Source organism: Protopterus annectens, chromosome 16.part0 (genome assembly GCF_019279795.1).
Source record: "Protopterus annectens isolate FY-2018-M chromosome 16.part0, PAN1.0, whole genome shotgun sequence".
Classification (NCBI taxonomy): domain Eukaryota; kingdom Metazoa; phylum Chordata; order Ceratodontiformes; family Protopteridae; genus Protopterus; species Protopterus annectens.
Genome location: NC_056750.1, coordinates 815,941,672 through 815,968,337, shown reverse-complemented (window position 1 = coordinate 815,968,337; position 26,666 = coordinate 815,941,672).

The following is a 26,666-nucleotide window of genomic DNA, read 5'->3' as shown; positions in this document are numbered from 1 at the left end:
ATGACTGGACAACTGCAACTGTTATACCCTTGCACAAAGGTGGTGCATGCACTGACCACCAGAACTATAGACCTCTTTCCCTGAGTACCCAAATCTGTATGGCCACAGGGCAATCATCATGGAGCTGATCAGCACACATATATGATCTACACACAGTTGGCTGTACACAGTTTGGATGTCTGACAGGGGGATTGTTACTGTTAAATTTGGTGGACATTTCTGAGGCAGTCACCAAGAACCTGGGTGAGGGAGACATCAGAGCATACAACACCCTGGACTTAGTCATGCCATCTGACTATAACCCCCACTCATGCATCATGTGTAAAGCACTCACTTAGGCATTCATGCTACTATCATTGTAGAGGTCAATTAGTGGTCCATTGATGGCACACTTAGTCATGATAGGAACATCCACCTCCAATAGCTGATCTATAAGCAGCAGTGTTCAACAGGCTCAGTCCTGAGTCTTCTACTGCTTGGAATCCATTTAACCATGATACAAATGCATACTGACTCTCTGTGGCTAATAATGTTGGCTGATGCCAGCAAAGTGTGAGCACTCATGGAGTCTGTGAGTTATGTCAATATCCTACAAGACGGTATCAATGATCAAATGCCTGTTGACTTAGTAATGACCATAAACTCCATGCAAATATATATATGTAGTGTCATTTCTACAACTAACACCTATGTACCTGGCAAGTAGGCTATCAGTAACAACATGTGATGTACATACACAGGGGTAAAAGGACTGGGTACAAAGAGCTGGCCACACAGGTTTACACCCAATGTGCCCAAGATCACCATGTCTCCCCAGTGGTATGGTGGAAATCATGTGTCATAGCCGAGGGTGCAATCACCCATAATTGGCATACTCATAACCTCCATGTACTCTTCCCTCACATGTCAATATCTGAGTGCAATGGCCATTTGGTAATGGACCTGTCCAAGTAGTACTAGCACATGCATACAACAGTATAGTCCCTCAAAAGGGAACTTCAAGTCTTCAGCATCTGTTCATTGGGGATAGTATGAAATGTGTGTCGTTGTAGCCTGTGTCATATAGACTACCCAGAGGTGATCTCTGCCTTGCATACAGGGCACTATGTGACCATGCTTGATTGTAAATGCTGAATATCTGTAGGTGGCATAGTACATGGATTGGTCACTGTAAGGACATTCACCTAGCATGTGACATTACTAATACATGTTGGTGGGAGAGATTTGACTAGCAGACATTAACCTACCTTTGCAACAGAACCCTGGCTAATGGCAAGCAGAGCACTTCAGTGCACCTCAGTACATGCCATCTGTATGACTGGTTGAGCAACCGGCATTTCACCACAGGGCTTCTGCCTGTTTCCCTCTTGGACTGGGGCAATATGTGCTGATCATATAAATAAGGGTATACAATTATCTATGGTTGTGATGGCTGTATGGCCAGTATGCTAGTGAGGTTCAAATGTCCTATGGTACCATCAGGTGATGTAAATTGCTTTAACAGCCACACACACAAACATGACTACATTTAAGATAGCACCACTTCCAGTTGCAGCTTGCAGGAAATGGCATGGCACACACACAGTGCAAGTTGGCTGTATGTAGATTAGAATACTTACCTCTGTAATGGTACGCACTACAGATCACAGTACGTGATGCATGCAACACACCGCATGTCTGACAGTTTAGGACATATTATGCTTGATGACATCAGCAGGCTGAGTTGTGGTCAGGTATTTGGAGGGCCACGTCATCTGCTACAACTAAAATTCTGCAAAGCCCTACCTCTTTGTAAGTCACTGAGGTGATCATACTTATACCATATGGACATACATGCATGCACCAAGTGGCCTGCAGTGAAATTAGAACCCCTACCTATCTAGTCTTACACACCACAGATCACAGTACTTATTGCACCTGTGCCATGGCTTAACTTGGATGTTATAATGGCAGCTGGTAGTCTTAAGGTAGATTACATCATCAGTCCTTGTATAAGAGGACAGTTTGGAAGCCAGCAGCAACTTACTGGGCCAAAAGGTACGTAAACATTGCTAGCCAGTGAGTGTTTTTTAGTTATTTGGCAGGGAGACACACACACACACACACACACACACACACACACACACACACACACACACACACACACACACACACACACACACACACACACACACACACACACACACACATACCAACTGGCTTGCAGTGAGATTTCAACCCCTATCTAGTCTTACACACTATAGATCACAGTACTTATCACAGGTACTACAGCAGATGTCTATTTTATATGCGATTGCAGGAAAATGATATTGCTTGATACTGTTACCTGCATCTAGTATCCTAGCAGTGAGATAACTGTTATTATCCTAGCTATGTGTCTACTATAACTAGTATGGCCATATGTAGCTGTTTGCACTTGTATGGGTAACCCTGTAAGCAGGAACAATGTGCCCTCTTCATGTGTGTGTAGATAACATTATACGTTATACCACCTGCTCACCTGTTGCTGTCTATGTGGTGACACCCAGCAGGCACAGGGGTCTGTAGGTAAGTGTGTTATGTACTATTGAGCACTTGCCTTGGATCCTTTGAGCAACATTATAGATGTGTGATAGAGCAGCTTTATTCACCAGTATTAGGGTATGTAGGGCAATACAGACATCCACACACATAATTCTGTATATAATAGGAATGTATATATAAATGTAGCTGTGTGTGTATATGATATGTATATGTGTTATGTAGCTATATGGGGAGAGACTGAGATGTATGTTTTTACATATATATATATATATATATATATATATATATATATATATATATATATAGGTTTACTATCATAAATTCGAAATCAGAACAAAACATGTCTGCATTTTCGAATTTATACATCGGAAATGAACATTTCCGAATTTTCCTAAAGTCGAAAACAGCTGTGTATTGTCGAAAATGTCGTTCGCGACATTTACGGCAATACACAGCACTCCCACCCGTCCCGTAACTACCTACCTAACAAGCCTAAACACACACTTATGCAGGGGGGCAAGCCCCCCTGCACCCCCCAACTTAATATTCCAACTCCGAGATAGCACAACAGTGAGGAAAGGGATGTATTTCCCTAACCGCACTGTACCGCGATCCCCTCACATGAGCGAACATTAGAATTGCGAATGCACAGTCCATTCGCAATGGTAACGTTCGCTCACATCACCTGCCGAAATATGAAGTATTCGAACATCTGTTGTTCGAATACTTCATAGCCGTGCAAGTGCACGTCGGCATTGTGATAGTAAACCATATATATATATATATATATATATATATATTGTATATCTATTTGAAACTACATAGAGATACATATACTATGTATGTGAGAGAGAGATAGTGACAGACAGGTATGTATACATATATGTATGTATGTATGTATGTATAGACGTGTATACATAACATATTATTTTGATCAAGGGGCAATGAGATTGCGCCCAGTTTAACTAAGTGTATGAGCATGCCCAGTGGGACTATGAGTACTTATAAAGTGACTCCAGGTCACACCTACCTGCACTCCAGTCTGGGATTTTGTGTGTTACAGACACTGACATCTGTCCCTGTTTCTGCAGTACTGCACTTCACTCAAAATGTCCATAGCATTCTCCAGCTGTCTGATGTACTTAATATGTGACAGAGGTTCATAATGTTACACCACACACAGACTGATAGTCTGTGACAATACCAACATACTAATACTTCACATGCAAAATATGTGAATACATCCAGATTTGAACCATCAATGACATCACCCATTCTAACTTCCCTAGTCCATTGAGCCACACAAGCTGCCAGCCAGAGAGTAATCATTTACCACACAATCAAAAGCATACATATGTACATTGTTATTCCTGCATTAAGTGAGACATACGATATGTGCTCACTTTCTGTGTTAGTGCCCGGAGTTTGCTTGGACTGCTAACATACCATTGATGAGCTACTGTTACAGCAGTTATATAGGGAAACTGCTGTGTTGGGTGTGGGGGAGCAACACCACATGTTCTGCTGGGATACACAGGAGTCCAACTATCATGTGACCCCACTGTTTAGCATCTCTCTTGTCTGATGTAGTGCATATTCCAACCAAGAGGCCTAGTGAATATTAAGAAACACATACTAGTGAACTGGGTAACTGTAGTCCAATGTGGATGTTACTCATGCCCAAATAGCCCACTATATTTCCTTGCATAAATCCAGCAAATCCATACATACAATAACATATTATAATAATCCTTACAAGTAGTGTGTAGGTTAGGGACTTACCTTGCCGATGCAGTGGTTGAAAGAACTGTAGTTCAGGGATGATTCTGTCTGATGCAAGCAGTACATAGCCAATACATGTATAGGTTCAGGTTGTGTGGGTGGCCTGGCATCAACTTTACTATATGTATGTGAGTAGGAGTAAGCTTTCAATCCCTAGGGCCCTAGGTTGTCAGTGAATGTGCTATGAGTTGTCTCTTAGGTGAGGCCAGAGTGTACTGGGCTCGTCTACATCTGCCTACAGGGACACCATCAGGGGGTTCCTCCTCTGAGTCCTCCTGTAAGTGTCGTTGTGGTGACCTAGGTAGTGATGGGGGGCTGTGTATCTCTTCCCTTTGCTGATCCTGCTGCAGCTGTTTCCACAGGATCATATTGTGTAGCATAGCACATACTGTGAACATATGTGCACATGTGGCTGGAGAGTACTGCAGGGCTCCACCAGATATATTGAGGCACTGGAACCATGAATTTAGCAGCCCAAACACATGCTCTATGATGTTCCTAGTTTGTGTGTGTCTCATTATTGCATTCTTTGGTGGGTGTGCGTGCATTTATGATGAGTGTCATCATCCATGGTTCCAGAGTATAGCCAGCATCCCCCAGGAAATGGCCGTGTGGAATGTCCCCCCTAGCAAACATTTGGTACAGCTTTGATGCATGCCAGATATGGGAGTTGTGATCACTGCTAGAGCTGCCAGCACACACATTCATGATAATCCCCTGGACATTACACATGACCTGGCAGTTGATGGAGTGGTACCCCTTGCGGTTGATGTAGATTTTATCCTCCTCATCTGTCGGTGCCTTGATGTATACATGAGTGCAATCTATGGCACTCAGTACTTTAGAGTAGTGTGCTACATGGTGGAAGTGTTGCATATTTGCTGGCCCTCACCACAGTGGTGAGGGAGAAAAAATGTATTCACTGGCATGTGGTAGCATGGCATTCAGGAAATGGTGGAGTACCCTGGATGCTGATGCCTGTGAGACCCCCGTCATGTTCCCAGTTGGTCTTTGGAAAGTACCTGTAGCTAATATCCTAAGGGCTACACATATCATTGTTTCCACTGGGATGGGTTCCCCTCTGTTGGCTCTGGGTCTGAGTTGAGGGTGGCACAGCTCAGTGAGTTCTTATAGTATGCCCCTGTCCACCCTGTAGCACTCTACAATCTCCAGCACATGTAGCTCCTGGAAGGTTACCCTGGGCCTGAACACTCTTCTCCTTCTCTGCCTAGGCCTGTTGTCAGCAGCAGCATTGCCTTCAGCATCTAGGTGCAACAGACTTTAGCATTCTTTCAGTTAAAATTCCCAACTCTGTACTCTAATGGTGCAGAGTTCTGGGGAAAAATCAGAATGCAGGGTATATGCATACTTTATAGAGCTCTGCTGTTGGTGCAGAGTATATGATTGGGTAACTATGATGCATTGCACCTGCCAGCAATATAATTAACATCATTTCATGGCCCTATTTTAGGTTAAACAAAGGTCAAAACCAATAAAATGCATTTATTTTTTTAAAACATGCCAAGTGTGGTGGCGCACTGTGCAAACACGTGCAGGGAAGGTAAACAAAGCTTAGAAGTTATTGGACACACCCCCTGTAGGGGACCCGCTCAGCCAGGCAGCGCGCCATGCAAGCACATGTACCAAAGCTGAAATGAGCTTAGAAGTCAGTAGCTATCCCTCCCCAGTGTCAGCTACTTCCTGTGTAAACAGCAATATGGGTTTAAGCCTACACAAAGGGGATATGCAAACACAATGGCCAGAATTCAAAGAGTTTTATGAGGAAGTAGCACACATTTGCACCATAAACTGGTCACAGGAAATCCGACAAAGACTAGTAGGAAATCATATTTCCCTAGTGCACGGTAATGCAATGAACCCAAATGCACAACAATAGATGTATGCAAATGATATTGTGTAGGGAAATGAGGTCTTAATGACATGTAAATGTATGCAAGGTGAACAGATTCATCAATCATAATCATATGTGGAGAAATTGCACACCAATGTTGACTTCATGATTAAAGCGCATCACATCCTTCAGAGATTCTGAGAGTAAAAATTCTTAGATTCTGAGAGTAAAAATTCTTAGAGTATCAGCATTGGTCATTCATCAGGATACTGCAGTGCTTTGCCATTCTATTTCCCACTGATATGGACAAGTTCATGCCTGACACCAATGGAATCATTATTGGCACCGGATGACTGCTTATGACATCATTGACTGCTTTAAAATAGATTAGGACATTGTATGGACCTTGGATGACATGTTTCACCTACATACAGAATCTATACAAATATGTGCCTTTTTATACCTCTGGAGACCAAGGTTTATATAGCTCTATCTTGTGATGCTTGGATGGAAAGCACAGTGCATAGTCAAATTCCAATGTAACATCACATAAGCACAGGTAGCTAGGGACACAACAGCATGTGTCTGCCATTTCACACTGTATGGGGGGATATCACAATAGGTGGAGAAGCTGGGGGGTTACCAGATGATGAGTATTCTTTACCAAAGATGATTTCCTCCTGCAATAAGCTGAGACAGCCCCTGCATGACTGTGACTAGTCCACTGGCTTGTGGCACTAGGAACTGTGGCCCTTCTGGCAGGGGTGGCATTGTAACTAGAGGTAGACAACTTAAAAGGTGTCCTGTTACTACAGGCTGGGTGTTGTGGACAGTTACCAGCAACAATTAAGGATTGATGCCCACCTAGAATGGATGCAGACAATGCCACTGTGACATTCAACTTTGACTCAGGTACAGGCAGGTAGCCTGGGCCTATTGCCTATTGTGCACTTGTAGCTGCTGGTTGCTGTGGTAGAGTGAGAGAGCAGTCAGCAGGTATATGTTTGAGATGGAGAGCCACCTATAGCAGATAGAATATTCTCTCACCTAATTAGCCCTTAGCTATGGGAGAATGCCATTGTAGTAGTAGAGAATTAAAAGAGGGGTATCTCTCTAGAAAAAAAGAGTGCACTGTCAGCCAGTTTTAACTGTGAAAGACTTGGGTAGTTTGAAATTCAAGACAGTGTAATTTTCTAAGGGCTAAGCAATAATACATTGTTAGGTGATTTTGTAGCAAATATGGTAATTTTGGTATAGGTACACAGGTTCATAGGTAGGTACTAGGCTATCTGCCCGAAGGCATTTATAAGCCTAGCCAGAGTGTTTTGGCTTTCACTGCCCCCTTAGATTAGTTCCCTGTGCCTCTGTCCAGCAGAGCCACTGAAGTGATCCCCGGGGTAAACTTCCTGTTTCCCATCCACTCATCAAGGTTTCTTTTGAAGAGTGTTAGCGAGGAACACTGCCTAATGTAGATTGGAATCTTGTTCCAAAGCATGGGAAGTCTCTGGGACAGGAATTTATCCCTCCAGCATGTCCTATTTATTGTTGTGGTGAGGTTTAGATCCCTAGAGCGTGTGGCTTGAGGGGGATATGGTTTTCTTTAGGTGTAGCATGTCCATCAATTCTGGGTTGGACATGGCCTTGTATGTCAGGCAGAGATCACATCTGAGTAGGTGGTATGCAACCGAGTACAGCTGGAGATTCTTCAGTTGAGCTGCATAGGGCATCTGAGGCCAGTGATGCTCTTGGTGAGGTATGTCTGTGGTCTTTCCAGCTGTTGCAGGTGTCTTGTAAGGTACATCCCAAATGGGGCATTGTACTCTAAGATGGGTCTGATGAGTGATGAGTAGAGAGGCACAATTACCTCTTTTGATCTGGATGCAAACACTTTTGTGATTAGGTGGGCCACGTAGAAGGATTTTCTAACCACTTTGGCAATGTGATTATCAAAGGTGAGATTACTATCTACTTGGGTCCCCAGATCCCTTATTATGTCTTCCGTAATTTATGGGACAACGATCTATGTGATAGTTTGTGGGTACTTTGTTTTTTCCAAAGGGGATGACTATGCACTTTTTGGCATTTAGCTTGAGGCCATGATTTTGACACCAGGTATCCATCTCAGTGAGACCCTTTTAGAGGATGTCTATGTCAGCCAGAGAGTCAGTTATAGCCCCTAGTTTTCAGTCGTCTGTGAATTTGGTCAGCCATCATCCTCCTGTGCTTGCCTGTACCTCTGAGAAGTATATGCAGGACAGGAGGGGTCCTAGGACTTAGCCCTGGGGAATGCCACTTGTAACCGGTTAAGAGTCGGACCTAGCTTCCGCAACTCTCACCATGTGGGTTCTCTCCGTGAGCCAGTTGACAACCCATCTTGTGACATAGGATTTTATGCTTAGGCTGGTGAGCTTGTCTATAATACCAGAATGGGGAATGGTGTCAAAGGCCTTAGCAAGGTCTAGGTAGGCTGTGTGTACCACCTTTCCCTCGTCTATAGGCTTGGTAAATTGTCTCAAAGAAGTCCACCAGTTTAGGATGCATGATCTGCTCTTAACAAAGCCGAACTGGGTAGAGTCCAGTGTTTGTCTCTGTTAATGAGTTCCATGATGATGCACTCCACAGCCTTGCAGACCAAGCTAGTTAGGCTTATAGGGCAATAGCTCCTGGGGTCTGCTGTGACTCCACCTTTGTGGAGCAGAATAACCATTGCTGTGCTCCACTCTATGGGTACATAGCCTGTGAACATGCTGAGTTTGAACAGTGTGTTTAGGTGAGGGGTTAGTTCGTCTTTGAGCTCATGTAGGACACAGCCTGGGACACCGTCCGGTGCCATTGATGCTGTGTTTTTGGCTTTGGAGAGGGCTGTTTTAACCTGAGTGTCTGTGATTTCAGGGATTCTACATTCTTCTGGTATGGTTATGGGCCCTTTTGGGGGTGAGACGGGGGTGAAGTTTGCACTGAACCTTTCTGCCAGGATGTTGGCGATATTAGTCGGTTCAGTGTATTTTGTGCCATTCTGCACTAACTCTGAGCAGATCTGAGCATTGCCACTTAGATTCTTGACATAGCTAAAGAATGCTTTGTGGTTATCTTTGGAGTCCTTGGCAATTTTTCTTTCAAAGCTCGCCTTGGATGATTTTATGAGGGATCATAGTTTCTTGCTGATACTGATCAGGGATGTCTTCCCTTCTTGGGATTTTATTCTTTTCTGTACTAGTTTTCTCCTTCTGTTGTATAGCTTGTTTATGGCAGGAGTCCACCAGACTTGTTTCCTTTTCTTGGAAGAGTGAGTCTTGGTTTTGCTTGGGATGGCACGATCCATGCATTCTTGTAGATGCCTGTAGAATGCATTAGTAAAGGATTTTGCAGCTTGGACAGCATTATCGTTCAGCATGGGGGCTTTGAGACTTTCCACCTCGGTCTTAAGTAACGTGAAGTTTGCTTTTGAAAAGTTTTTCACGATGGTTTCCTTGTCCGAGGGAGGGGGCAGAATGTGGATATCCAAAGTGATTTGTTTATGGTCAGATCTAACCAGCGATGGGTTGACCTCCAGTGTGGAACACCGGTTGCCCATATTGGTGATGACCAGGTCCAATATGTAGTCACCTCTGGTGGAAATGTTGACCAGATGAACCAGGGAATTTGAGTTTATAAATTCTAGGAAATGGGCAAGGGAGTTGGTACTTGAGTAGTTCTCCCAGTTAATGTGTGTGTAATTTAAATCACCCAATATTAGGGTGTTTGGTAGGACCTTTATGTTTCCTAGTTTTTTCCAGAAATGCAGAATGGGGGTCCTGGGACATGGTGGGTGATCTGTAGCAAGCTACAATTTGAATTGCAGTTTTGCCCATTGTTAGTTTCTTGTGGATGATCTCTGAAGCATTGTGCTGTGCCACTAACCTGGAGGTGTGGGTATCCTTGATGAATATGGATACACTCCCGCCTTTTGTATTTCGGTTTGGGTTCTGTGGCCAAAATGTATGGTATGAGTTGTAGCCTGGTAGTGCTGGGGTGCTCTCTGGAGTCTTAAACCAGGTTTCTGTTACTGCACATATATAAATTTTCTCAATACTGAGAAGTGCCTCGAGTGCATGCATTTTGAGGTTTAGACTTCTGGCATTGAGTAGCATTACCCTCAGTTTTTTGTTACTTGTGCTATTTACGGTGGTGGGTTTGTCTTTTGAGCCTTGCCTAAAAAAGGCACTATGGGGGAGGCAAGAGCCTTGGCCAGTATTCGAAAGCCTAAGGGTGACAGGTGCAAGCCATCTCTAGCAAAACAGCGTGGCTTGTCAGGCATGTCATCCCAGGTGGGCAGACACTGGATCCCCTTTGAATGACACCAGAAACATATCCAATTGTTAAAATCGAGAATTTTTTCTTTATACCATGGTATAATTCTTGGTGAGGGCAGGATGCTACTCAGGGTCAGAGTCATACCGGCCTGGGCTACATGATCAGAGAGCTCTTCCATGTCTCTTTTCATGTAGTCCAGGGAGGTACGGCTCAGGTCATTCACACCAACATGGACAATGACAAAGTCATATTTGTACTTGTTCTGGAGTGAAATGAGTGCTTGTGTTATGTGGCAGATCCTGTCACCCGATAGGCAGCTAACAGTAACCTTCTCCTTATTCAGCCTAGTGAGTGGGACGTCAGTGTGCCTGACTATAGAGTCACCTATTACTTGTATGTTGGGTATGTTATTTTGCCTTAAGGGCTGTGATTGCAAGGCACACTGGTTTTGTGAAGTATGTGTTTTATGGTTTGTGTTGGGAGGGTGGAGGTTGCTTGGTTGTTTGCTTTGGAGGTCTCTGTTGGTTTTGCAGATTTTTATTAGAGCCTCCGAGTATGTTTTCATGTATTTATGTGTGTTTTTTGCCGGAGCTGGTTTAATAGGTCTATGTGAGACTGGTGGTGTGATGCTAGTATTTCCCTTCTCCTCTTGACTGTCTGATCCAGTCTTGGGTTGAGAGAGCTTAGCCTCCAGTTTGGCTGTAAAATTGCATCTCTCACATGTATTAGTGTTTGGTGGTAGGAGGAGAGGGTTGTCTGTGTACATGAGGCAATTGTAACATTGCCTCAAAATGCCAAGATTCAACAGTTAGACTGGAGAGTACACCTGAAACTGCCCTTTGGACATGCCTGGATAGGTACAGTGAATTATTTTACTGGATGGCTGGTAAGGTCGAATAGAGAGCCTTGTCCTTTTGTACACTACAGGAGGGTCTAGTGCTAGGGTTTATAAGTGCTTGCTATAAGTTTTGAGCAAGTGCCAGGCTGAGAAATGAATGGCTTGAGTGTTTAAGTTGAAAGTTTGTCTAGTTCCAAAGAAAAAATTGAAGAGGAGACATTTGTGGAGCCGGGAAACTTTTTCACGGCAAGCAAAACCAGGCAAATGTGGTATTTATAGCAGCGAAATGAAAGAGATAGCAATTAGCCCAAAATGGCCAATAAACTACTAATTCCTGGGCTGAAACCACTCCTCCAAGGACAGATAGGCTGCTCAAAGCTCCCCTCTCTCACAGGTGAACAGAGAAACTTCCTTCTATCCAAGTAAGGTATGGGCAAACACAGAGATTTGTAACACAGCCCTGAATTCAGCACTAACCTGAAAATTGGACTATACTTGCTTAGAAAGGCGGAAAACAAGTATATATATATATATATATATATATATATATATATATATATATATATATATGTGTGTGTGTGCATGTGTGTGTATGTGTATATATATATATATATATATATATATATATATATATATATATATATATATATACACACACACACACACACACACACACACACACACACACACACATATATATATATATATATATATATACAAAAAAACTCTTTAAATGCACAGAAAAAGATACTTATTGTTATATATCACAGATCAATGTTGTAGTCAATGCCCCTAGTAATAAAGTAGGAAGAAACACAAATACAGTAAAAGCAGATGAATAAAGTGCAATTATATATATATATATATATATATATATAACCACAGTAAGAAGCTGAGATCCCTCATAAAATCCTCCAAAGCTAGTTACGAAAACAAAATTGCCATTGACTAAAGACAACCACAAAGCATTCTATAGCTATGTCAAGAATCTCAATGGCAACATCCAGATCTGCTCTGAGTTACAGCACAATGGCACTAAATATACAGAACCAACTGATATTGTCAACATCCTGGCAGATAGGTTCAGTGCTAACTTTAACCCCCCCCCTCTCACCACCTAGAGGGCCCATCTCTATACCGGAAGAATGCAAAGTTCCTGTAATCATGGCTGCACAGGTAAAAAACACACTCTCCAAAGCCAAGAACACAGCATCCATAGGACCTGACAATATCCCAGGCTGCGTTCTACACGAAATACAGAATGAACTGGCACCCTACCTAAGTACCATGTTCAGTCATAGCCTCATCTCAGGCTTTGTGCTCACTGAATGGTGCACCGCGACGGCTATCCCACTCCACAAAAGGGGAGCCACAATGGACCCCGGGAACTACCGCCCCATTAGCCTGACGAGCCTGGTCTGCAAGGCCATGGAACGTATCATCATGGAACTCATAAACAAAGACATTGGTAGTCTCCAAACTCTGGACCCTACCCAGTTCGAATTTGTAAAAGGCAGATCATGTCTTCTAAACCTGATTGACTTCTTTGAAGCAGTCACCAAAGCCATAGATGAGGGTAAGGTGGTTCACACAGCTTATCTAGATCTCGCTATGGCTTTTGACACTGTTCCCCACTCTGGAATTATAGATAAGCTCACTAAACTAGGTATAAATCCCTATGTCACAAGATAGGTTGCCAACTGGCTCACAGACAGAACCCACACTGTGAAAGTAGCAGACTCCAAATCTGACTTCAGACCAGTGACAAGTGGAGTACCACAGGGTTCAGTCCTGGGTCCTCTCCTGTTTGGTATCTAAGTCTCTGAAGTACAGGCTAACACAGAAGGTCTTTGGCTAACAAAGTTTGCAGATGACTGCAAACTAGGATCCATAATTGAAACTCCTAACGATGTAGACATACTACAAAAGGGCCTCACTGAGACAGATGCCTGGTGTCAAAGCCATAGCCTGAAGCTCAATGCCAAAAAGTGTGTTGTCATCCCCTTTGGTAAAAACTCTGTACCCATGAACTACCACATAGCTGGTAGTCTACTTAATGCCGAAAATATGATAAGAGACCTTGGGACACAGGTGGACAGTATTCTCTCCTTTGATAATCACATTGCCACAGTGGTCAGGAAATCCTTCAACGTGGTTCACCTCATCACAACAGGTTTGTCATCCTGAAAAAAAGAGGTCATTGTTCCCCTCTACTCATCACTCATTAGACCCATTATAGAGTACAATGCTCCTTTTGGTATGTACCTCACAAGACATCTACAACAACTGGAAAGGCCACAGAAATACCTCACAAAGAGGATTACTGGCATCAAATGGATGCCCTATGCAGACCGTCTCAAAAAACTCCAGCTTTACTCCGTCACATATCACCTACTCAGAGGCGATCTCTGCCTAACATACAAAGCTATGTCAAACCCAGAGCTGTTGGACATTCTCCACTTAAAGAAATCCCAATCCCTCCAAGCTACATGCTCTAGGGACCTAAACCTTATCACCACAATAAACAGAACATGCTGGAGGGATAGATTCCTGTCCCAGAGACTTCCCATACTCTGGAACAGTCTACCTATGTCAAACAGAGATCCTCATTAGCATTCTTCAAGAAAAATCTTGATGATTGGATAGGAGATAGGAAATTCACCCCGGGGATCACTTCTGTGGCTCTGCTCAACAGGGGCACAGGAAAATAATTTTCTTGGGTGGCGAAAGCCAGGGTACATTTTTAGCTAGGCTTATATAGGCCCTAGGGCCAATAGCCTAGTACCCTCCTATGAACCTATGAACCTATAAATATATATATATATATATATATATATATATATATATATATATATATATATATGTATATGTATATATATATATATATATATATATATATATATATAAAACAATAGAAAACAAACAAACTGATTTAAACAAGTTACCCAATTAACCATAAAAAAGCTCAAAACTGAGCTCTGTTCCAGCAGTCTTCAATCAGACAAGTTCTAACTGCACACTCCTGCTACTAGGGTGCAGGGGAACCTTCTCCAAAAAAGATGGCCTGGATCAGTGCTCTAGTTATGCAAACAAAGCTAGATTCAGCAGGCCTGAATCTGGTCTATGCTACAGCAACAAGGCGCACCAATTTTAGAAAGAAACAGTTCAAATAAGCAGGCACAATAAGCCTGTGACCAGAAATTCCCAGCTCAGAAGGGCAGAATCCAGCCTCTCCTCCCGCAACAGTGCAGACCACAACCCTCTTAATGTAGAATAACTGTCCAGAAGCCCAAGTGCTTAAGCCAGAACTAATACACTTTTAGAAAGCAGACACTGGGCCTTCAATCAGCAATTCCCAGCTTAGAAGGATGTAAGCTACCTGTCCTGCCATAACAGTGCAGACCACAAACCTTCTTAATGTAAAACAACTGGTATGAAGCACAAAAAGACTTAGAATAACAGTTGTAATTTAATCAGGCTACTACCAAGCAGTAATAAATGCAGCAGAATAAATAAAATTGAGTACTTTTATGAAAAGCAAAATAAAGTAGAAGGAAACACAAATACCTTAAAAGCAGATGAATAAAATACAAACTGTAAGTTTATACTTAACAGAAGACTAAAATACACTACTTCAAGTTTTACGTAACTTCAGCTTCTAATGCAGATGTTTGTAGCCAAGCAAGTCTCTCAGAAGTTGAGCATAACATGATTTCTCAAACTTTGTGGCTAACACTTAAAGTACAGAGGAATCCCTCTAGGCTATTAAATATCAGATAACAAAGAAATGATAACACCAACCCCTCTTATAGCAGATACACACACAGCACACTGTTCAATGAAACACACAATTAGGAAACAGAAAAAATGAAAATACAGTTCTTTTAAAACTGCAAGTTTATACTTAACAGAAGACTAAAATACACTACTGCAAGTTTTACTTAACTTCAGCTTCTAATGCAGATGTTTGTAGCCAAGCCGTATACCATTTTTCCAGTCATAGTATCATAGTAGAATACTAGGCTATTGACCCAAGGTACCTTTTTAAGCATTGCTGTGCTTCCCAGTAAAATCTGACAGGTATTGATTCCCAAAGGTTTTGTGCAGGTACATATATTTCAACATTAGTGGCTGAGCTTTTACAAACTTTCTCTCACTAAAGAGACATAGGTGCCAGACCAGTGGCATATTTATAGTTCCCCATTCACTAATCTAATTTTCATTTGAAAAAGTGTAGGGATAGGCATGGCCAAGATGGTGAACTGGTAGCAGCAGAATTGCTCAGCTTTCTCAAATCGGTACTATTTCTGACAGGAATTTTAAGAATTAAGAAACAAACTGAGAATTATTTAACCGTCAATCAACTTCTAAAACCTTGGAGCATATATTGAAGAACTTTTTATTACCTAACATCAAAAAATTCCTGTCGCATTAAGCAGCAGAAAACAAGCAACATCAGCACTTCAGAATAAGTCATCTAAAAAACGAATTACAGGAATCTTCCCTTAAGAATGAATTGCATTCAGTGTTATCTAACATCCAGGATTTGTCACTAAAAATTGACAACATTGATAACAAACTGGATACTTTCAAGGACAAATGTTCCCAGCAATTGGGACAACTTCAAGAAATAGTTATGCAACAAAAAGGACAGATATCAGCTATGGAACAATCACTAAATGAGATGGACTCTAGACTCACAGAAGTACACCAAACAGAGTTTTTATTAAAACAAAACACTTATCTACTGGAAAAATTAGATGACCTTGAAAACAGAACTAGGAGGAACCACATCCGGATATATGAACTACCTGAGAAAAGTGAAGGGGGCAATTTAATTAACTTTCTCACATCCTGAATTCCTGACATACTGAAATTACCTGAAGCACTTTCCTATGGTATTGAACATGCTCATAGATCATTAACAACATTGGAAAACACATCTACATCAAAAAACAAGCCAAGGTCTGTAATTGTAAGACTGTTTTCTACTCAAGATAAAGAGCTTATACTAAGAAATGCTTGGGCTAATTCACCTATTAAATTCCAAGATGCTTTAATCAGATTTGACAATGACTACTCTACAACTGTAATTTCCAAGAGGAGAGAATTCCTTCCTTTAATAAAAGCCTTAAAGAAGAAACAACTGAAAACACATCTATTATTTACAGCAAGACTGAAAGTTTTCCTTCCAAATGGTATAAAAATATTTGAGACCGTGGAACTAGCAACAAAATACTTATCTAACAACAATGTTTTTACACAAGTGGAAGCGATGGACTGGACTGATAGAAATCCAAAAAGAAATACTGAAAAAAGTTGGATACCATAGAACAAAAGAAAAATAAATGAAGGATAAGTAAACATATAATATATATATATATATATATATATATATATATATATATATATATATATATATATATATATATATACACAAGTCAAAGTGTTACAACTAAACTCTCTACTATGAAAGTCATCTATTAAAACAGGTACATTTTGCAGTTATTAGCTTACTCCCTTAAAACTAACAAATACATTATTTTATTTCCTATGACATATTTACATTAGCAACATAAATAAAAAAAGAGAGTTTTCTTTTAAAACAGAAAAATGAAAGCAAATTATAAAGCATAACCTTAACATACAATTCAAATGGAACAGTTATGCTAATTTGAATAGACTAAACACTAAATATTACAAGTATTATATACTTGTTTAGAGTTGAATGCATTGTTAAAAAATGAGAAAAGAGAGCTCCTGTTATATGATCAGTATGCAGGTTTTTGTTGAATTCAATGCTTTTTTTATATATGTGCTTAGAACTGATTAACTATGGAAGCTGTGTGTCTGGGTATTACAAAATGATTGTTTTGCTTGGTTTCACAGTCTTAACTTATGAATATTGAGTTAAAATAATATCTTTTCATAAATAATTTGGTGTATTTTATTCCTTGTATGACTGGAGCAAGACATGTGTTATTATTTGGCTTCCGGGTAGATTCTAGCCCATAAAATATAAATAAAATGGTAATTAGCTTCATTTTTAAAATATTTTAACAGTATGCTTTAAAATAATGTGTCAGCATGAGGCATATCTCTTTCTTTGACAATTTTCAGCACATTTAGGTTCCCAAAAAGACACTGGAATAGTCCAGACTTAGGAACTGCAAGTTGGTATAACCACACACACCAACAATTTGACCTAGGTTTCGTCTTTAATTACAGACATCTTCAGAACAATGAATTATAAAAACATTGAGCATTAAGTACACTTGTATTAATTGGATAATTGATCTCAATTAATACAGTTTAACCCAAGCATACCCAAGCTACATAATTTTAAAACAAATAAAATACATTAAGGTAACTACAATAATTTTATAAATTATAATTATACTATTATATACACTCTAAAATGTTTTATTATTTTACAAACAGAGACTTTAACAAAGAGATAAAAGCATTAATTATCCCTTAATATGTTTCAACTTTAATATAGGGGCAATACTTATGCTATCATTTATACCTGGAAACACTGTAGCATTTAATTTTAACTGCCATTTCATTTCACAGATGTCAAGGTGAACATCTAAAATTCCACATTGACTGTCTTTATTAATATGTTGTATCACACAAAATTTAAACCGATGCCCATTATTTTGTTCTGTATGTCTAACTAATGCATTGGTTTTCCTCATATGTTTGATATCCATAATATGTTCACTAATTCTTTCTTTAAATGTTCTACAAGTTTTTCCTACATAAAATGCTGAGCATTGACAACACTTTGCTAAATAAACAACATTTTTTGTGCCACAATCATACTGCCCATACAAACTGATGCCCATATCAGCCACCACTATTTTGGAATCTGTAGGCATAATGTACTGGCACATGCTGCATCTCCCACATTTATAATTACCTTTAACCCTACTTGGGTTATTTATTTCACCCATACCCCAACTATTTCTTTCAAACAGTTGTTTAAAGGATTTTCTTTTTCTATATACATATTTTGGTGAATTACTTAATTTATTCCATACCATGCTATCAAGTCTTAACAATCTCCAGTTATTATGTATAATGTCTGCTATATACTGAGAATCATAAGAATAAGTAGTGATGAAATAAATATCCAAAACATTTGTTCCACAATTTTCTTTAGTATTTTTATATTAACATCACCTCTTTTTTCTATGGAACCACTCATCCTTTTACTATTTTCAATGGGCTTATTAATACCATTATTGTTATTCTGTGAAATATTCTCACTATTACTCATAGTTAATAAAGCCCTATAAGTACCATTGTTTCTTTTTCGCTTCACTTCACTACTAATAGACTCACACAACATTGTGGGATATCCTCTATTAATAAGCATACCTTTTATAAAGTCCACTTCACTTAAGAATTCTTGTTCATTACTAACCATTCTGGCTGCTCTGACCATCTGTCCCTTAACTATAGCCTTTTTCTGATGGTTAGGATGCCAGCTTTGGTAATTTAGGTATGAATTTGAAAAGGTGGGCTTTCTGTATATACCAGAAATTAATTTTTTTAGTTTTATCAACTTTCAACTGTACATCCAAATAAGACAATTTATCTTGACTATATGCATACATAAATTTACAAAATTGCACCGTGTTGTTTATATAATCCATGAACATTTTAATTTTTTCAACACTATCCTCCCATATCACAAAAATATCATCTAAAAAACGGGTATAATGTTTAATATATGGTTTAAATTCACTAGAGAACACATATTGCTGTTCCCAAAAGGACATTACATAATTAGCATATATGGGGGCACATGCTGCCCCCATTGCCACTCCTATATTTTGCTTAAAGTAATGACCTTCAAAAAATATATAATTGTTGTTTAACACAACTTCCATTAAGGTAATAAACACATTGATGCGGTCTTGATCATACATCCCTGTCAAAAATAACTGATTTTCAAGCCATTCTAGGCCTAATTCACTAGGAACTACCGAAAACAAATTACATACATCAGTGGTAAGCAATATTGTGTGTTCGCTAATCCTAACTACTTTAAGCTTATACAAAAAATTCCATGAATTTTTCGTAATATAGTCAAATTTCTTTATTCCTTTTTGTAGATGGAAATCCAAAAACTTCCTAATGAATCATGTTTTACTTCTTTTTCTATCAAAACCAATGCATTAGTTAGACATATAGAACAAAATAATGGGCATCGGTTTAAATTTTGTGTGATACAACATATTAATAAAGACAGTCAATGTGGAATTTTAGATGTTCACCTTGACATCTGTGAAATGAAATGGCAGTTAAAATTAAATGCTACAGTGTTTCCAGGCATAAATGATAGCATAACTATTGCCCCTATATTAAAGTTGAAACATATTAAAGGATAATTAATGCTTTTATCTCTTTGTTAAAGTCTCTGTTTGTAAAATGATAAAACATTTTAGAGTGTATATAATAGTATAATTATAATTTATAAAATTATTGTAGTTACCTTAATGTATTTTATTTGTTTTAAAATTATGTAGCTTGGGTATGCTTGGGTTAAACTGAATTAATTGAGATCAATTAAGATCAATTATCCAATTAATACAAGTGTACTTAATGCTCAATGTTTTTATAATTCATTGTTCTGAAGAAGTCTGTAATTAAAGACGAAACCTAGGTCAAATTGTTGGTGTGTGTGGTTATACCAACTTGCAGTTCCTAAGTCTGGACTATTCCAGTGTCTTTTTGTGTCTTATTGTATTTTACATTGTTGGTTAGTGCTCCATTACATTTAGGTTCCCACCATGCTCGCGAGCCATGTTTGTTTTTTGCAATAAAGCAGTGCTGTTATTTTATCACCAAAATCCACTACGAACCTGTTTAAAGGCTTCCGGTTCTTTTTGACTGCTCGCAAGGTCAAGGTCAAAGAACGCTTATAGAAAATGCTAAAATAAAATGGCTCAAAGCCTTAAAATAAGAAATAAAGCTGCAAACAACTCATAAAACCTAAATAAATCATCCCCAGTGAAGCTGTGCTATTATTTTATAACTAAAAGCCATTGCAAACCTGTTTAGACACTTCCGGTGCTTTTTGACTGCTTGCAGAGTTGAGGTCAAAGACCACTATATAAAATGACAAAATAAAATGGCTCATAGCCTTAAAATAAGAAATAAAGTTGCAAACAACATTTAAAACTTAATAAAGCATTTATAGTGAAGCTGAGCTGTTATTTTGCCATTAGAAGCCAGGACAAGCATATTCAAATGCTTCCGGCACTTTTGACAGCTCACAGAGTTGTGGTTATGAAGTGTTTAAAGAAATTGATGCAATAAAATGACTTGAAGCTTTAAAAGAAAAAATAAAGTGGCAAACAACCTCTAATAACTAAATATAGTATTTACTAATATATAAGAGAACTTTAATACGGGCTCTGCATTTAACAAATGCTAAAGTAGAGCAGACATAAGTTTAAAGCTATAGTACACAGACACCTTATTTAAACAAATAAAAGCAGAGTCCTTGTTCCCAATGTAAACAAACAACTTTATGGGGAACTATACTTTCTGATTGCAGCCAGAATTTATTATATTTATTGTAATGTTTTTTGTGATAAAGTCCTATTGTAAATATTTTGTGATTCTCTCCCTGTTCTTGCAATAACACAACTCAGTCATAATAATGTCATTATAACATTGAATGATTAAGAAGATACTAAATATAAACATTTATCCTAATACAGACAGAGGGAGTGAGTAAAGGAAGACACACACACACACACACACACACACACACACACACACACACACACACACACACACACACACACACACACACACACACACACCAGATTAGTTGAATTTTAATACACATATTATGAGGCTAGTATTACTACTGTATACAACTTGAGAACAATGCATTTGTGGATCAATGGATCATAGGCACTTATTAAATGATTGAGAAGTGAGGAACCAAAGAAATCAGTTCCTGCAATTTCAAATATACTTGTTGATATCTTAGTGTTTGAAATCTGGATAAAGCTAAAAATAATGGGAGCGGGGGGTAGGGCTCTGAAAACTGAGATGGGCTCTGAATGTTACTGTTGTGAATTTGGAGGGACAATAGAATAAAGGATTTTGTATTAGCACACAGTTTTTTGAAGGATATGTAGGTACATATCTACCCCTCCAACAAGTCTTATTTATGCACTCGACGTTCTGAATACTTCTGGACTTAGATAAAGCTGTTTACGGTAAATACTATAGTACTATAATGGTATTATCACAGTTTTTTGCACCTATTAAATCATAAACACATTTCTATGCGGCATTATTTCTTTCCTATCAGTAGTTAAAAAAAGCCTGCAATTATTTTAATATCTTACCTGCATTGATGATTGGTGACCTTTGTAAAGTGAAGCTGTACATTTATATATAACTATTAAAATCATATATGGTCAATATAAAGTATCACAAAGGAAGTTGTCTTGGTAGAAAAAGGAATCCTATACCAAGAGAATAGGGAGTTGATCTTTTGGTTGTAATTAACTTGATATGTAATGAAAATTATTAAGTAATATAACAAGATAAATATACTTATACCAAGTACCAAGACATATATGCATTTTGAATATCTGAAGCAAACCTATGTATTCCAGAACTCAAAACGTAGAAAATGGAAGAGTATCACTTATCATCTCTTAAATAGGGCACTCTGAGTAAAAAGGCAGAATGCCTAAGCTGGTATGAAAAGTTGATAGAAATTTATGAGTTAAACAGGACAAAATAGCAAATTAATGGACACACTTTCAACTACTAGTACTTAAAGAAGTACAGGATGCAACAAAATTACTATGTATGTTGTACAAAGACAGAAAACCTAAATGAGAAATAACCTTCATATGATTGCAAGTGTAACAATTATATGATTAGACTTTGAATAGGCTACGATAGGCCACAATTGAATCTGAAAGGACATACCAGTGTAAAAGTTGTAACAAGAACTAGCCTCTAATGTTTTTGATATGAACTTGACAATGACTGGATTATTTGTTTATATGTATCTGTTTTGAAACATAAACTCTTTATGTATATTATTTTTATGAATGTTATATTTGTAGAAAGATATGATCCTTAGTTTATGGGTATTGCATTATGTAAATTAACTTAAGCTCTAAGACATATTTAATTAGATTAACTGTTAAAAAGCACATTACACCTTGACACATGCTGAATTTCAAACCATTTACAACAGCAGCACATTTACAGAAGTAACTAGGTAGGGAGCTATTAGAAGTACATAACAGTGTTAGAGAGACTGCTTGGGTAGTTAAACTATTCAGGCAAGAGGTATTATACCCCACGTTGTTGATTGTTGGATATTTATGTTACTTGGAATCTTGGTGCCTTTTACAAAAATACATAATCTATTAATGGATTCACTTCAGAAGCTCAAAATACTGAAATCTCGAATTTCAGTATTTGAAGCCCAAAAAGTGGAATCCACAAAACAATGAAAACTAAAATCCGCGGAATTCAAAACCTTGAATACCGGAAGTTTTGAATTTCACGGTTTTACTACACGCACACACACACACACACACACACACACACACACACACACACACACACACACACACACACACACACACACACACACACACACACACATACACACCATCCACCACACAAACACACACAATCACTCTACACACCCCCGTACTTAAATATTCATACAAACACCACAAAACACCACCACACAAGCTACTTTCTCTTCGCACACACAAATCACAGCAACAAAACACACCGACACACACCACAGCCCCTACCAAAACCCCCTTAACACACACACATTTACCTAAATACAGGTATACTAGCTGTTAGAATGCTAATATTTAACCCAGTTTAAACTCTTGCACATAGTATTTTCCCTAGGTTCTCCCTCACTAATAGTCTAAAACCCATGCACCAGTTTAACTGAAAATCAGGTTAAGTATATAGTTCTACTTTAACTTCTATTTTATTTTAAATAAAATAAGTACATAAATAATACATAAATAAGTAAACATATTTTTATCAAACACAATTACTTACCTTAGCCCACCACTTGTTTGAATGTGTGAGCCCTGCTCCACTCACCCTCACTGCATTCAGGCTCGCTCCGCACCTCTCCCTGCTCCCAATTCCCACCCGCCCCCAGTACCTCTACATTTATAGGTACTTAGACACACCCCTATTACTACAACCTATCAACTTTTCTATAATTTCTCTCTCCCTCCTGACCTTACTCCCTATTAGCTTTCAACTATCACTACCTCTCCACCCACCTTACTTCCTTACATACTTATCCAATCTTCTTCTGTTCTTTTATTTTACAATAGTTAACCACCTAACTACTCACTGTCATAATGTTACAATACTCCTTACTGCCCACCCTCCTTGTAACCTATATCCTTACTTTGTATGAAAACCAACAGCTCACCAGGTACCAGTTCCCTGTAGGACACATTATGCCCCTAGATAAAAACTACCCATCTTCAGTTATACATTAAACCAGGGCACCAAACCAGGACACAATGTATCTTCATTCTCACTCCTACAGCGTAATAACCCCCAGCACATCAGTACTAAATCCAAATTATACGACAAACATTTAAACAAACTCAAGAGGCTCACTACTGAGTACAGACGTAGCCTTATACTCAGTGGAGACATACACCCTAACCCAGGCCCAAATACCCCCAACTCACCTTCTAATGGTGACTGTTACCACAAGAACATAATCAATAGACCAACTAACTCCCTCTTGGTATGTCATCTTAATATTAGGAGTATTAACAAAAAATTACATGAACTGCATGCCCTCCTAGCTGTCTATTCCCCTGAGATACTATGTCTGTCTGAGACTTGGCTAAAACCTTCCACTACCGATAATGAAATTCTACCACCTGGGTATAATCTACACAGGCTGGATCGGGCTTCTAGGAAAGGCGGAGGAGTAGCTGTTTTCTATAAATCTGAGCTGAATGTAACCACAGAAATAATTCAACCACCTCAGATCATTAACTCTGAAATACTAGCTACCAAATTTCAACTCAACAAAAAAAAAAGCATTAACATTATTTGCATGTACATTCCCCCAGGTAAGAATGTAGCCACACTCAAAGACACTCTTCACTGGCTATCCTCTCAATATCCCCAAGAAACCCTAGTCCTGGGAGACTTTAATATTGACTGGGGTTCCTGTTCCTCAAAATCCCCCTCCACCCACATCAACCTCCATGCATTCACTCAAACCATAGTCACCCCTACCAGATTAGGCAAACAGACCCAAAAAGAAAGTATACTGGATTGGTACTTGTAAATAGTAACCCCCAAATGTACACTGCAGGTACCCTCCCCGATGATCTAAGAGATCATCTTCTTACCTACATAGTTAAACAAAAAGCCATTATCCCTCAACAACCCTTGCTCAGGAAAGTTAGAAGCAAAAGGAACCTTGACCCTGACAAATTTCAACTGGAACTTAACTCCTGCAATTGGTCTAAACTAAAGCATCTCCCCTTAGAGGAGGCTGTCACCTATTTTAACAATAAATTTCTTGAAATTCTAGACTCACATGCTCCTGCCCGCCTAAAGCGAACAAAAGGTAAAAACGTACCTTGGCTTTCTAAAGAGTCAAGACTAAAAACAACCTGTAGAAATAAACTCTGGGCTACCTGCCACCATACCAAAGACCCCCATGATCATAATAAATACAGGCATGGTAGGAATGAAACTAAAAGACTTGTCTTACAAGATAAAAAAAACATTACTATTGTAGGTTACAGATGATTAATCAGAACAATCCTCAAAAGTTCTGGACTGGGATCAACAAGTTACTGTATCCTGGTAAAACATCGAACCCTAGCCCTGCTGCCACCACTAATAAACCCCCAGTAGAGGTCGCAAATAGTTTCAACCATTTCTTTACTGAGACTATTCAAGCTCTTGCCACCCAACTACCTCCTAGTTCCCCTGATTATAATACCACTAACTCTAATAGGCAAAACTTACTCAGCTTTAAGCCTGTGTCAACTTCCTTTATCCGCAGTCTGATCAAAAAACTAAAACCCACCACACTCTCTGCTGACCAACTCCCAGCTGAATACCTGCAAATGTCAGCAGATGCCATTGCCTATTCAATCTCTATTCTAATCAATTGCACCATATCAAAATCCAAAATTCCTATCATCTGGAAAACGTCCTATGTTATTCCCTTACATAAAAGAGGTTCCTCTACTGAATACTCAAATTATAGGCCCATAGCCATACTCTCTCCACTTGCTAAGATTATGGAGAAATGTATACATAAACAATTCATGCAACACCTAATCCAGAATCACCTTATGGCTGATACCCAACATGGCTTTCACCCACATCATAGTACTACCACAGCCCTATTGTCCTTCACTAACACCATTAACAATAACCACAACAATAATCACACTTCCTCTGACCTCTTCTTGGACCTTTCCAAGGCATTTGATATGGTTGATCATCAACTTATGATTAATACCCTGCAAACCCTCTGCCTAGATCCTAAAGCCCTTCTTTGGTTTACATCCTATCTTAATAACAGACAACAGGCTGTCCTCTGGCAGAATAAGCTCTCTAATCTATTACCAAACACTAGTGAAGTACCTCAAGGCTCCATATTAGGACCACTACTGTTTTCCATCTTTATTAATGACCTGCCTACTATTATATCAAACATCAGCTGTATCCAATACACTGATGACTCCACTCTGATCTGCTCAGCTGTATCTCCCACTGATTTAAAGATGGAAACCCAGTCTACATTCACTGCCATAGAAAACTGGCTCTCCAAGCGTCATCTACTACTTAATCCCAAAAAAACTAAAATGCTCATATTCCCACCAACCCAAAGGTCTGTACCTTTCTCACTCACCATAAATGCAAAAGACGGGACAGTGATTTCCCCCGACCCCAATACAAAATTACTGTCATTATAGACAATAACTTAAATTTGACCACATTGTAAATCAGACAATCAAGAGCATCAATAAAAAACTTCGGTCACTCTATAGAATCAAAGCCTTCCTCACCCCTCCAGCTAAAATAGCCATTGCTCACTCCCACCTACTTTCGACACTCCTATATGCCTACCTCCTTCTAGCCAATATAAATAAATCTGAACTTAATAGACTAACAACCTGTTATAATCACATTGCCAGGTTTGCTACAGGCCTGCCATTCAGAACCCACCACTGCATCAACCTCAAACAGCTTGGATGGCTGGAATTTCCTAATCTTATCAAGTACAATTTGCTGATAATGGCTAACAAAATCCTCTACAACCCAGATAATACTCCAGCCCTT